At 40.1% G+C, this 15,158-nt stretch overlaps 1 long non-coding RNA gene across 2 annotated transcripts in view; it reads right to left on the bottom strand.

The window, feature by feature from the left end:
* The window catches only part of LOC140487849 (uncharacterized), a 160,195-nt gene that overhangs the window by 13,795 nt on the left and 131,242 nt on the right, over positions 1 to 15,158 (bottom strand). Inside the window, exon 5 of one of the 2 annotated variants that reach the window (XR_011962954.1) lies at positions 2,966 to 3,021. The exons of the other annotated variant lie outside the window; for it this stretch is intronic. This is a non-coding gene — a long non-coding RNA (uncharacterized lncRNA). Of the gene's footprint in view, positions 1 to 2,965; positions 3,022 to 15,158 lie in introns of those variants that run through there. 2 annotated transcript variants of the gene reach the window in all.

A 15,158-nucleotide genomic window follows, 5' to 3' on the forward strand; every position in this document is an offset into this window, starting at 1 on the left:
ATATTTCTATTTATAGAGAAACTATACATTTATACAGAAACTTTGTCTATTTGTACTTTATAAGTACCTGAAGCAAATAAGTCTGAGATACATTGAAACAGTGAAGCATACTAAAACTGGTAGAGGCTGGAATTGAACTCGGGTCCCTGGCACTGGTGCTAATCACTGAGCCACCGTGCCACCCTTTAAAAACATTGAACTTTAGAATGAATGTACTAACTCAAATATGCCAGATAGGATTTGAAACAGGATTCAGTATAAAGCCTGTTATGAACAGTGATGAAGAATGAATCAGCATCTTTCTTTTTAATCTCTTCAGTTGGTGCATCAAAGGTTTTATGTTCCTTTTAGCACTAGGTAATACCTTTCCAATTTCAAAGTACTTAACTAGTTCACCAGAAACAATAAGGAGCCAACAATAAGGTTTATTTGAGTGAAAAGGAAGAGTAATTTTATTACCTCCGATTCCATTAAAAAAATGAAGATGCAGCATCAAGCACATGCGCAAAGAGGTACAGAGCTGAAAAAGGATGGTGTACAGATCAAAAGGAAAGTGATAAAAATACGTATAAAGTCCTTGATATGTCCTTAAGACGCAAAGGCTTTAGCCTGAGTCCATGGTTGTTTAATTGGTGTCTTGTATCCTCAGCAGTATTCAACGTTTCCATTGTTCTTTGAGTTCTGGGTGTTTGAATAGTTCAATTAATCAGCTCTGTAACCAGGCATTTTCTCTTTTGAAGAGGTTAAAGAGAATTTTCTCCAGGTCATTTCAGTACACTGCTCTGCCAAAAGCAGCTCCTTGAAATATAACTGGTTGTGTATTCCTTGTTTACAAATTTATAATTATAGACAATGTTTTTAATCTTCAATAGGCGAAAAGTACCATACAAATGTACATCAAATAAGAGGATTTTTTTTTACACCTGATCAACTGGACTTGTTTTCAGTTTCTGTTAAGAATAATACTAATTTCAGTTCAGACAATTTTGTTTATTCTATCAATTCTATTATTTTATTTTTATTTAGGGTGTAGGTTTGCTCGCTGAGCTATAGGTTTGATATCCAGACGTTTCATTACCTGGCTAGGTAACATCATCAGTGGTGACCTCCAAGTGAAGCGAAGCTGTTGTCTCCTGCTTTCTATTTATTTCTTTCTCCTGGATGGGATTCCTGGGGTTTGTGGCGATGTCATTTCCGGTTCTGAGGGGTTGATAGATGGCATCTAGATCTATGTGTTTGTTTATGGCGTTGTGGTTGGAGTGCCAGGCCTCTAGGAATTCTCTGGCATGTCTTTGCTTAGCCTGTCCCAGGATAGATGTGTTGTCCCAGTCGAAATGGCGTTTTTTTTCATCTGTGTGTAGGACTACGAGGAAGAGAGGGTCGTGTCTTTTTGTGGCTAGCTGGTGTTCGTGTATCCTGGTGGCTAACATTCTTCCTGTCTGTCCTACGTAGTGTTTGTGGCAGTCCTTGCATGGAATTTTATAGATGACGTTGGTTTTGTCCATGGGTTGTACTGGGTCTTTTAAGTTTGTTAGTTTTTGTTTGAGAGTGTTGGTGGGTTTGTGTGCTACTAGGATTCCGAGGGGTCTTAGTAGTCTGGCTGACATTTCTGAAACTTCTTTTGATGTATGGTAAGGTGGTTAGGGTGTCTGGCTGTGTTTGGTCTGCTTGTCGTGGTTTGTTCTTGAGGAATCTGCGCACTGTATTTTTAAAATTTAATCTATGTTGGTTTCATGAAGTCTAGCTAACTTGTGTCGTCAGCTAATTGATGTGGTCATTTTACATCCATGTTTTTCCTTTTTAAAACGTTTTTAGTCCCTGAAGGCTCTAGGTATTAAAATCAGATAATGGAATTTGAAAATCAATAGTCTACTTTTTAAACACTATCATAACATTCCTCACCACAAGAAAAGGACATAAACAATATTTCTCCATTTTGCTTACATTGGGCATTCTGTTACAAGGTTGAATGAAATAATGTAACAGAAATTACAACAATAGCACACACATAGTCACTGTCTCCATTCTAACCTGATTCAAAACCTGTTTTGGGAATGGCAGCTGGACTTGTACCCCGAGCTGTGCTATCGCTTGGAGCTTTAATCCTTCACTGCCTAGTTTCAGAATTCATGTCCTGCATACTGGCACTTTTCCAAATTTGATGTCTAGTACAATCAAATTGCACTAGACATCAAATGGCAATCTGATGTTTTCCTCCTTCAGGGTATCTAGACTTGTATCTAACACCACATACTCATTGAATATTAATCCAAACAAATTGGTTGAGGTTTGAAACTTAGTTCTGTTCATTTGATCTCCCAGTGGTTAACTCTTTGTTCATCTCCCAGGTATGCCCCTGGTCGGCATCACCATTGTAATTGAGTTGGGTCATGTTTCCTTCCCTTTTCTCTGTGTATCCAAAATAGGTGTTGTTCTAACCTGTTCTACTTTCCCTGGAACATGACTGCTATCAGGTGAATGTTCAGCTTCTAGTATACTTCCCTATAGCTATTGCACTATGTGAAGCTTCAACTTTGTATTATTCTGGCCTGTCTGAAAACTCCTCTGGTTCACCTTTAAGTTCACCAAAAGGGTATCTGTTAAACACATCTGCGATTTTGCCCTGTCATCTTTTGTCACCTTTCCTTTCCTGGCCATGCTAAATCATTTTTTTTTTCAAAAACAATTTTAAAGAATTACAGTCCCAACTATTAAAATCAGTTGATGGAATTTGAAAATTAATAGTCTACTTTTTATCACCATCAAGACAACAGGTCAAAAATCAGAACTTTGATCAGATACGTATTGATTGCAAGCTTCTCTGTTCTTTTAATATAAATATATATGTAAATGCATGAAAATTCTGTGGATGTATCCAACCGTCTGTAATAACTTCAGTATCAGACCATCAGAATTCTGCAATCAAGAAAATCAGCATTGGTGCAATGATTTCCAAATGATTTCTGTCTGCTGCCAAAACTTTAATGCTGATCTTCTTTTCTTGCTTCCAAAAAGTGTTGACTGCGAAAATCAATATCAAGGTCATATGTTATAGGTAGCAACAGAGTTATTCTTTTAGTGCATTATCAAGTAGACTCACAGACTAAATGCATGCACAGTTTAAATGCAGAAGTAGTCCCAAATCAGACTCAAAACATTCACTCTGTTTCTCTCTCCAGTGAGTTTCTCCAGCATTTATTTTGAAGGTAGAATTCATTCTGCCTGGCTCATTTATATGAATTCTGGTGTGGGATTCTTAAAGGAGATTAGCAACATTTGCCCTAAATTGACAACTAATCAATACAGAGATATTTAAAACAAGATGCATTCATTATAATATCACTTGTTGCTTTCAATATATCTTGATCTTAATTCACCTCTTTATAAAGTACTTCAAAGCGTTACCTTCAATCTGACTGTAACCTACAATCACTGAGCACAACAAAGGAAGCTCTGCAAAATTTATATAGAACACAATTCAATCCCAGCAGGAGGACTGTGTACAGATCTGAGCACCACTCTTCCCAGGGAACAAGTTGGTTAAGAATGATTGGCGAAATGACTCATTAAAATGGTTCCAGGATTGAGGCATTCAGTTATGTAGGTAGACTGGAGAAGTTGGGGCATTTTTATTTGAGCAGTGAAGGCTAAGAATAGATTTGGTGCAGGTGTTTAAAATCAAGAAGGTTTCAGATCGTGGAAATGTGGTTAACATTCCAATTGCAATGCCTGATATGGTGATAGATACAAATCATATAGCAACCTTCAGAAGGGAATTGACTAAATAGCTGAAGCATCTAGGTTATGTCGGAAGGTGGTGAACTAACAGAATTAATTTTTGAAAGAGCAAATGTGGACTTTACTGAATGGAATGACTTCCTCCTATATTGTAAATGGTTGGGATAGCACCACTTTCAAGTTCCCCACCAAGTCACACCACCGTCCTGGTTTTGAACTAGTCTGACGCATCCTTTACTCTTGCTGCATCAACATCCTGACACTTCCTGCATTAAACACAGTCGCAGTCATCACCACTTCTCAGTGACAACAAGGGATGTGCAGGAAATGTTGGCGTTGCAGTGATGTCTACATCTCATAAATCAATTCTATGATTATGAAATTGGTAAGCTTGAAGGGTCAGCACAGAGGGAGCTGTGAGCCCTGGTTGAAAAATGTTTTAATTCGCAGTACTTGGTGACAGCAAACATTCCAAGGGAAATAAAGTTGATTTTGAAAAGGCACAGAGCGGCTTTAAATCTCAGCCTTGCCGTACATTGCAGTTTTTTTCATCTGCAACTTGCGAGGTGACATGATTAATACTCCGCCAACTTCTTGCTTCCACCACTATAACAGGTGGGAGATCCAGATAGGCTACCAAGAATTATTGCCCATGCAACAGAAGTGTTCAAGAGATCGAAGCAGATATTAAAATTCAGGCTACAAGATGTCACCGGTAAAGATTAATTGGTGTAACAGCAGACTGAATTGAGGCCAGTTGTCAGACAGATTTGTGTGGGCTGCTAGGAGCCTGTCTCATTCTGCAGATTATAGCTGGTAGACACACTGCATCAAGACAAGATATTGTAGGAATTTTCAAGGAGGGAATGCCACTACCCTGTTCCTTTTCTATACAAGGACTTCTATAGTAAGGTACCTTTCTTACAAAATGAATGTCATCGTTCGAGTCATTTTCTCTATACAAATCCTATCATTAGAACCCATTGTTAAACCAGCAGCCCTTGGTATCAGGGTTCCCATTTTAAATGGTGATATAACCATGAGAGTCCCACTTGAATGTAGGAAGCTTTACCCTGGCATCAGGCATGCATAAGGAAGGAACTTTACCATCAGCTTTCCTGATGAAGGGCTTTTGCCCGAAACGTCGGTTTTCCTGCTCCTCGGATGCTGCCTGACCTGCTGTGCTTTTCCAGCACCACTCTAATCTAGACTCTGTTCTAACATTCAGTTTACAAAGAGTCTGATTAATATTAATGACCCACCATTTTGTTCAATTCACTTCAATCAATCCATGAATACTTCAGTTTAAACAGTAAACTGTAAGGACACCAAGAGTGTTGCTGTTTGGAAAGGGTTATTGACCTTGAAGAAGAACTGAATTAGTACAGGCTGCTGATGCTGAATAATTATCTGATTTAATGCGTGAACCTTTAGTAACATTAACTCAACTACATGAGGTTCTATAAGTCCTTCAGGCTAAGTATTCCACTTTCTGATTGGAATGATATCCTTCTGCAGCTAATACCAAGGATCAGAAATTGGCCATTCATCCCACAAGTCTCATCTGCCATTTTATTAAATCATGGCTGATCTATAATAGAATTCTACTTAGCCTCCATTGTTCTGTATCTCTTCAGACCCTTTCTGGACAAAGTTCTATCAATCTCGGAACAATAAGGAATGAAACTTTGAATGCATGTTATTATCACCCTATTCTGAAGTACTTCTTTGACGACTGCCTCAAGAATGGCATTGGCAAAGGATTGAAAGAACATCATCTATCCACAATCTCAACTCGAGTTGCTGCATGACTAAATTTAATAATCGGAAACTACATTCAATTAAAAGGAAGTTTAAAAGAATAGTGACAATGCCAAGTAATTTCAATCAGAGGGTGGTGGAATCTGTTCAACTCACTTCCATAGAAGGCTGTGGAGGCCAAGTCATCGAGTTCGTTTAAGACAGATTGATAGGATCTTGATTGGTAAGGGGATCAAAGGTTACAGGGAGAAGGCAGGAGAATGGGGTTGAGGGAGATATCATCCATGATTGAATGGTGGAGCAGTCGTTGAGCTGAATGGCTTAATTCTACCCCTATATCTTATAGGTCTAAGTGCATCAGTGTCCTTCATTTACATCTCAGAGACACAGGAACATCAATTTGGCTCAGTTAACAGCACTTGCCTTGCAGTCTGAGCTCCATTCCTGAGGCGGGATTTTACCCTACTCTACTGGCAGGTCTGGAGAAAGACTTCCCGCTCCTGATCTGGACGAGATTTTCTGGGGTGGAAGATGAGGAAAGCATCAGGTGGCCCAACCACCTCAAGAGCCTTATCCTGCTGTCAATATTTGACCTGTTTTGCCTGTAGTAGGAGAGATGCCCATGTCAATCAGGGAGCATGGCAGATTTAATGGTGCAAGCTGGCGTTGGGAAATCCTCAAACATGTCATCCCATCACCTTAAACCTTCATCCTCGGTGGGACTTTTTTTTTTACTTGGGGTCTGTCTGACACATCTGACTGCAGCCAGATCAGACTGGCCATGGCAATATTGCCACCTGCATGGTAACAGTGAACTGTCAGCTAGTGACACCATAGACACACACAAAGAGACAGAGGAGAGAGGGGGAGAGGGACAGACAGACAGAGGAGAGAGGGACAGACAGACAGAGGAGAGAGGGGGAGAGGGACAGACAGACAGAGGAGAGAGGGGGAGAGGGACAGACTGACAGAGGAGAGAGGGGGAGAGGGACAGACTGACAGAGGAGAGAGGGGGAGGGAGAGAGAAAGGGACAGACAGACAGAGGAGAGAGGGGGAGGAGAGAGGGACAGATAGACTGAGGAGAGAGGGAGAGGGACAGATAGACAGAGGAGAGAGGGAGGAGAGAGGGAAGAGAGATGGAGGACAGAGATAGAGACAGACAGAGGAGAGAGGTGATGTGAAGGAGCCAGTGTGGGACTGTGGTGGACAAGGTTTAAAAAAAAATCACACAACACCAGGTTATAGTCCAACAGGTTTATTTAAAAGCACTAACTTTTGGAGTGCCGCTCCTTCTTCAGGTGATTGTGGAGTAGGACCATAAGACACAGAATTTATAGCAAAAGATGACAGTGTCATGCAAGTAGAACGATATATTTAACAAACCTCGGTTGTTGTTAAGTCTTTCATCTTTTAGAATGGTTTAAGGTTTCAGTTCATTAATATGTAAATCCCAGAATTTCTTTGAAGTCACATTCTAAAGATAAGTTAAGGCTTTATAAAAAAAAGGTGACATCTCAGCTCAGACAATGCCTTAAAAGGTGTGAGGTCAGAGTCTGTCTGAATCCCGATCTTGACTCAGACTTGTCTATTTCCAAAGTAGAATTTACAGAATATTTTATGGATTGACTGCATATTTTTTGAGCAAAATAGAATGTATCTGTAAATATAATTCTGCAAATACAACTTCACCTCAAACTTGTATGTGTGTGTGTGTGCACGAGAGAGACAGAGACAAGACAGAGAGAGAGAGAGAGAGAGAGAGAAAGAGAGACAAGACAAAGAGAGAGAGAGAGAGAACAAGTTTCTCAGGAAATATCAAGTGTTTATCCCTCCCAATTGACTAACACAATGGAATTTGTCAGCATGTGAAAATGATAGAAGACTGTGTGACTCACAAAGCTCAGCAAGCATTTAACATTGAATCCACCATCTACTTGTACAAATAATGTCTTATCGAATCCTTTGGGAACCAAACAAACTCATGTCTGATTACCAGTTTCCTGTAATTGGTAGCTTTCTCATCATTACAGGAACAGTCGTATTTATTTCCCCCACCATGATATCTCAAGATTTATTTATTTGTAAAATTCCCACTGTGTCTCAGCAGAGTAGTTTTACTGGCCTGAACATTAAATTACATCAAGGATGTAGATGGCATTTGAAGAACTCAAATCTTGTTGTTTGGGAATGTGGGTGGCGAGAATTTCGACCAAGTGTTTATTTTCTGCAGTGAATAGTTGGTATACTGACTGAGTGCTTCTTCAGTGAGATCATAGATTTTTGGAGATTTGAATTAAGGGTGTAGATGGTTGAGATGTTAATTTAATATTGTTGAAGTGGAAATGTAGACAATTTACAGTAGAGTCTAAATTGCTGACATCTTGAACTATCTGCGTCAATACTTTCTCAACAAATCAGAGAAAAACATCAATGAATGAAACTATAACCATGTTCATTAGGCAAATAAAGATGACCCCTATTTGGTTTTAATAATATAAATAGGATAATATTGAAAAGGAATGTGTTGTATTATTCTCAGTGTTATTATCTAACAGGCAAATTAAGCTCAAAGTAAATGGGAATACATTTGATAGAATGTGGAAAGTTGATATGTATCGTTGTGTGCTAGGTCCCTGCACTAAAAAGTGTTATGTATATATAGATGTCCCCATGACCTAAAAAAAGTGTGATGTTCTGATTTTACTGTCATAGGCACAAACTGTGAAATGAATGGCTGACACATTATCTATTCAAGGAATTCAGCACAATCACAGTGGTGCTTAAAATTTATTGTCATCGCCACCAACAATACTCCCTTCCCACAACAGGGATTGAACCCTTTCTCACTATTTCTGTATTCCAGAATGCAGTTGTCCTTTTTCCCATTATTTTTGAATACCAGATGCAAAGCTCAGATAGGCTGATGCGTGACACTGATTACCACAACACTGGAGCCTAAATTGCTGTTGGTCTCATATAAGGAGATCAATAAATCTGCTCTCCTCTCAGTACAATGGAAAACAGAGTAAAACTAACCAGTTCAACTGAACAACATCACTGCACTTAATCCATGAAGTAGCTACATGCTCAGCATGCCTCACATAACAGGCAAACCTCAACCTCACTGTGTCAGTTGAAACAAAGAGGGTCTTTATACTCTGATCAGGATATGCTCCATGATAGTAGGATTCTAAATCAGTGAAAATGTTAGCTTCATTAACATTCCTTCAGTAGAAATTCTTCCCCCCCCCCCCATCTATTTTGAAGGTTTAGGGTAGTTGATCACCCTCTGTTATTCCATCCAATTTACCATTCTTCATTCGCAAACTCAATAAATGGACCACACCATGGAAGATATCACAGTTTGATCCAGTCCTCATCCAACACACTCCCTTCCAGGTGCAGCACTGCTTAATAATCAAGTCTAAGAAAGTTGTTTTAAGGTTCCCTCTCCTGAGCCCAAGGATGCTGAGGCAAAACTGTCCTGTTTCTCTGCCAGTTTTCCCAGGATCAGCTAACTCATCAGGCTGTGCAAACTGTGGCCATCCTGCCTTCCTGTACTTACTGACCAACACTGGCTCTTGATCAAACAACATATTGAAAATTCTCACCTTTGTGTTCAAATCTGACCATGGAATCACTGCTCCCCATGTCTACAACCTCCTTTTAGTTTCAAGACATCTATTTTACTCCAATTCTTTGTTCCATGGTCATCTTCTGCAGCTTTGGCCCTAAATCTGGAATTCTTGTCTGAAAATTCTCCACCCTATTGCCATTGCCTCTTCCTTTATGTCACTTCTTTTGTATATGTATGTAACTGCACCTCCACAATCTGGATCAGTACAATCAATGCTGGATACTTCTCATGACCCTTCACTTGCGCTGCCTATGGACGTCAGACCTAGACTGCACAATACCACTGGCCGCAGGAGCAAGCCATTCAGCTCCTCTAGTCTTGTCCTGCACTAATGGGATTAGTATCTCAATTTTGCTCAGCTACATTTGTACAATATTGCTTAATGCATTTATCTAATAAAAGCCTGTCAATTATAGTCATGAAAATTTCAATTGATTCAGAATCCACAGGGGAAGGAAAGACACGCTTAAATAATTAAAGAATCAATTTCAATCAAAACAACTTAAAGAAATATCCTGACATTCTATAGGGATCTTGCATGTTTTTATCAGAATACTGATTAGTCTCCAGGACATGCCTTAAATGCTGCTGAAAATGTCTAGTCATGTTGTTTGTGATGATACTGCGGCTTTAAGAGATGTATTTCGTCCTTTTTTTATGATGAAAGGTTGAGACAGAGATACAGTCTGCTCAAAGCCAATAAAGTAAACAGATTTTGAGGACTTGGGTTTTTTAAAAATAAAAGTTGGAATAATAGAAGCAGCCTGAATGGGTGGGGTCAAGCTTCCACAGAACCAGGATTTTTAGTTTTAGCTTTCTGCAGTTGCTGAGGTCTTGGAGCTGGATGTGGAAGCTCTTATTCTCTCTCAGTTACAGCCAAAAGCTGGGCTTCTCTTCCTGCTGCTAGAATTGCGGGTGAGACAATCTATTTTACTGAATTTGTCTTTTCCAAGGGTGTGCTTATCGGATGTTACTGTATGGGAACAATTAATTAGTAGTAGTAGTTAATAATTTTGTTAAGCATTGATAGTTACAGCTTAGCCGATTCTTTTCTTTTTATTTTGTCTATATGTTAAGTGTAGTGTAAAAATTAAGCGTTTTTTTCTTAAAGTCGAGTAGTTTGATCAATCCAATTGAATCTGGAAGGCAACATCTTACAATTACCTTTAAAATAAGAAAAAGTTAGGGTCTAGGCTATCTTCTTAATATATTTTGAGGGGGTTCGGTCTGATCCATAACATTCTCTACAGTAATGTCATGATGGAAGATTGTGAAAACTATGGCCAAATTTTATAGGCTACCAAGCTGTCAGTAAGTTGTCCCACCAGCTTCATTACTGAAAATGTGTTGCTGGAAAAGCGCAGCAGGTCAGGCAGCATCCAAGGAGCAGGAGAATCGACGTTTCGGGCATGAGCCCTTCTTCAGGAAACTGAAGAAGGGCTCATGCCCGAAACGTCGATTCTCCTGCTCCTGTGATGCTGCCTGCCCTGCTGCGCTTTTCCAGCAACACATTTTCAGCTCTGATCTCCAGCATCTGCAGTCCTCACTTTCTCCAGCTTCATTAGCTTTGCTCAGAGACCTGTAGAAGTGCATCATCTGGCCACACATGAGCATCTATGATGTATATCTGCTTGCACGAGACTTGACAATGGAAACAAAGATGAATTCACTTTGTTCACATGGCCTAACAACAACAGCAGCCTGGGCTGAATCTGTGTGGACTGATTTCAGGGGGAGGAGTAACACTCAGCCATTCGTAACGTGGCATTGCCAGGGACTAACCATTTAACTGCAGTGAAAGACTAGTGTTGGATCAGGAGTGAAATGGAAAACAAATGGAGGCTGTTTTCTCAACTTCAGTATGGAAGATGCAGAGCTTTACATACAAAAGCAGGCAATTCAGCCCATCAAATTATATTATCTCTTTGAGAAGCCGATTAATTTTGACTCATCTCCTTATTTTTCAATAATGCTATTTTCAAGTATTTATTTATTGCCCTTTTAATTCCTTTAATTTTGGATTCCGTTCTAATGATACTTAGACATATATTACATACCTCTGTGGACATTATTTATTTGGATCATTCTTTCACTGTTATTGTGACAGTTTAAAATCTGTATTCCAGTGATTAGCTCATCAATCAGTGGTAATAGGTTAAACTTGTCAACATCTCTCATAACTTTGAATAGTTCTATCAGATAGCCTGCTAATCTTCTTTATTCTAATGAGGAGAACTCTTTTTCTCTGGAAGTCCTCACAGCTTGATCCTTTCATCCCTTGTATTGCTGTAGTGACTCTCTCTTGCATCATTTTAATGCCTTTGACATGTTCATTTAATGTAAGGGATGAAAATAGTGTAGCCAAGGATCTGCATCAGTTTCAAAGTCGGCTTGTTACTTTTGTAGTAAACAAGCACAAACTACATCTTCCTACTTTGATAGATCTAGCTATGCAGCAGGCCAACTATGGTTGGGTATATTCCTGGAAGTTCCATCACACGAACTTCCCCCCTGGAAATACCCCTCATCCCCTCCAAATACACAACATTATTACATTTTGGAAATTTTAAGTTGAAACTTGGAAAAACCTTGAATCTCGGAATTGTTAAGCCGAGAAAAGAGGCCATTCAATCTGTTTTGCTTGCACCAGTAGTTTAACTTAATGCCAATATTCCTGCCTTTTCCCCATAATCCTGCAAGTTGCTTCTATTTAAGTATTTGTCCAACACCCTCTTAAATGTCTCAATGGAACCTGCCTTGACATTTACAGACAATGCACTCTAAACCCTAACTATATGAAAACATTTTTTTCCTTCATATTTGCTTCTTTTGGAAAACACTCTAAGACTGTGCCCTCTAAGACTGGTTCCCATTATGTGTGGGAAAAGTTTCTCTCTATCCACTCAGTCCAGACACCTTGTGATCTTGAAAGCCTGTATCAAACCTCCTTTTAGCCTTCTTCTGTCCAAGGAAAACAGTCTCAGCTTTTCCAATCTTCCCTTATAATTGAAATGTCTCATCCTTGGAATCATTCTCATAAACCTCTTTCAATTATACCCTTCCTAAAGTGTAGCAATCAGAACTAGATTCATAGAGATGTACAGCACAGAAACACACTTTGATCCAATTCATCTATGTCAACTAGATATCCTAAGTTCATCTAGTCCCATTTGCCAGCATTTAGCCCATATCTCATTAGCACTTACTATTTATGTACCTATCCAGATGCCATTTAAAATGTTGTAATTGTACCAGCCTTCACCACCTTCTCTGGCAGTTCATTCCATACAAACATCAGCCTCTGCATGAAAATGTTGACCCTTAGATCCCGTTTAAATCTTTCCCCTCTCAACTTAAACTTATGCCCTCCAGTTTTGGACTCCCCTGCCCTGGTGAAAAGACCTTGAATATTCACCCTATCCATGCTCATGATTTTATAAATTTCTATAAGGTCACTCTCCTCTAGCTGAGGTCTAACCAGTGTCTTACATAAGTTCATCAAAATCTCCCTGCTCTTCTACTGTGCCCCTGTTTATGAAGGGATTGCGAGATTAACCAAGAATGTTATTTACCACAGATATGTCCAGATACTCAAAAGTACTTCAGGGAGCAAAAAGGTCCCAGGTTCATGTGGATCACATACCTGACCGCAGGATCGTACATCATCTAGCACAACCTTCCATTAGTAGACAGCCTTTGGGCCAGCAGTATTCAGATGGCTATTGCCTGACTTAGAGGAACCAGTGGCTACCAGACACAGGACAATTCATTGAAACATCCACCCAAAACCAAGCTCGTTACTTTTAGATGACTTTGCCAAATTAAATAAGGCTAGCACCTTACCCAGCCAAACAAAGCTTTTTTCACACTAAGGGATAGTTCAAATCTCCATCCACCAATTCTATGGTGTTTATGAAATCAAATCAGTTGAATTCCTTCCTCTGGCAGTGCTCTTAGTAGAAACACTCCTGTCAATTTAAAGGGAAAATATGTTAAATTGCAAATTACCACTAGCAAGATGCCAGTCAGCAAACTGGAATCTTCTGTTGGGTTTTACATAATTGATCTGGACTAATGGTCCAGTGAGTTTAAAATCATGGCACTTTGTAAACTTAATTCTCTTTTCTTACAAACTGAAAACAAAAGCTGGTATCTGTAGAAGTAACAGTGAAGCAGCTGATCATTATGAAGAAAAAAAAATGACTGGTTCATTTCTGTCCTTTAGGAAAACTTCCTTCGAGAGCTAAAACTGTGCTCATTCCTGTCTGTCTTATACATGACTCCAGTCATTTACTAACGTGGCCGTAACTATTCTCTAAAGGGTAACTAATAATGGCCAATGAATGCCTGTCTTGTCAGTGACATCCACTTCCCAAGAATGAATTAAAAACAAAACAGATCAGAGTTAGTGGATACATCAGAAGCACATATACATTCAATCTGGGAAATGTCTGTATTGATGTTTCCTGTCATTGCCCACTGACAATATTTTCACTTGTTGGATAAGGAACGACAGTGCTATCAAGCAGCATCTGCTCAGTAACAACCTGCTCAGTGACACCTAGGTTTGGGTTTCTGCCAGGGTCACTCAGCTCCTGATCTCATTACAGCCTTGGTTCAAACATGGACGAAAGAACTGAATTCCAGAGGGGAAGAGAGAGGGACAGCCCTTGACATCAAGGCTGCATTTAACCGAGTAAGAGCATCAAGGAGCCCTGGCAAAACTGGAATCAATGGGTATCAGGGGGCAAATACTCTGCTGGTTAGAGTCATAGCTGGCACAAAGGAAGATGGTTGCGGTTGTGGAGGGTAAGTCATCTCAGCTCCAGGACATCTCTGCAGGAGTCCCTCAGGGTAGTGTCCTAGGCCCAACAATCTTCAGCTGCTTCATCAACAAACTTCCGTCTGTCATAAAGTCAGAAGTGGGGATGTTCGCTGATGATTGCAGTGTTCAGACCATTCGTGACTCCTCAGATAGTGAACCAGTCCGTGCTCAAATGCAACAAGATGTGGACAATATCCAGGCTTGGGCCGACAAGTGGCAAGTAACATTCGTGCCACACAAATGCCAGACAATGACCATCACCAATACGAGACACTCTAACCACTGCCCCTTGATAGTCAACCATATTACCCACTGAATCCCCCAACTATCAATATCCTTAGGGTTATCATTGGCTAGAAATGCAACTGGACTCACCACATAAACACAGTAGCTACAAGAACAGGTCAGACTAGGGATGCTACAGCGAGTAACTCACCTCCTGACACCCCTAAGTCTATCCACCATCTATAAGGCACAAATCAGGAGTGTGATGGAATACTTCCCACTTGTCTGGATGAGTGCAGCTCCAACAACACTCTAGAGGTTTGACACCATCCAGGACAAAGGAACCCACTTGATTGGCACCACATCTACAAACATTCAATCCCTCCACCTCCACGTTCAGTAGCAGCAGTGTACACTATCTACAAGATGCACTGCAGAAATTCACCAAAGATCCTTAGACAGCACCTTCCAAACCCACGACCACTTCTATCTAGAAGGACAATGTTAGCAGGTACTTGGAAACACCACCACCTGCAAGTTCCCCTCCAAGCCACTCACCATCCTGACTTAGAAATATACCACCGTTCCTTCACAGTTGTTGGGACAAAATCCTGGAATTCCTCCCTACTGGCATTGTGGGTCATCCCACAGCAAGTGGACTGCAGTGATTCAAAAAGGCAGCTCACCACCTCCTTCTCAAGGGCAACTAGGGATGGGCTATCAATGCTGGCCAGCCAGCGATGCCCAAGTCACACAAATGGATAAAAAAAACAGCATTAGCCTAAGGAATGAAGCAAATTGTAGATGCCCTACAGATGCTGCCCAGTATATCCTCAAACTACTACAGCTCCAAAAAGTATTTAAACCTGAAAATGTAAACTGACATCACAAGATGAGCTCTGACTAATGGGATATAAAAGACTGTTCCTGGGATGTGCTAATTAGAATATTCTAGTACAGTATCAGTTCAG

Source organism: Chiloscyllium punctatum, chromosome 17 (assembly GCF_047496795.1).
Source record: "Chiloscyllium punctatum isolate Juve2018m chromosome 17, sChiPun1.3, whole genome shotgun sequence".
Lineage (NCBI taxonomy): Eukaryota > Metazoa > Chordata > Chondrichthyes > Orectolobiformes > Hemiscylliidae > Chiloscyllium > Chiloscyllium punctatum.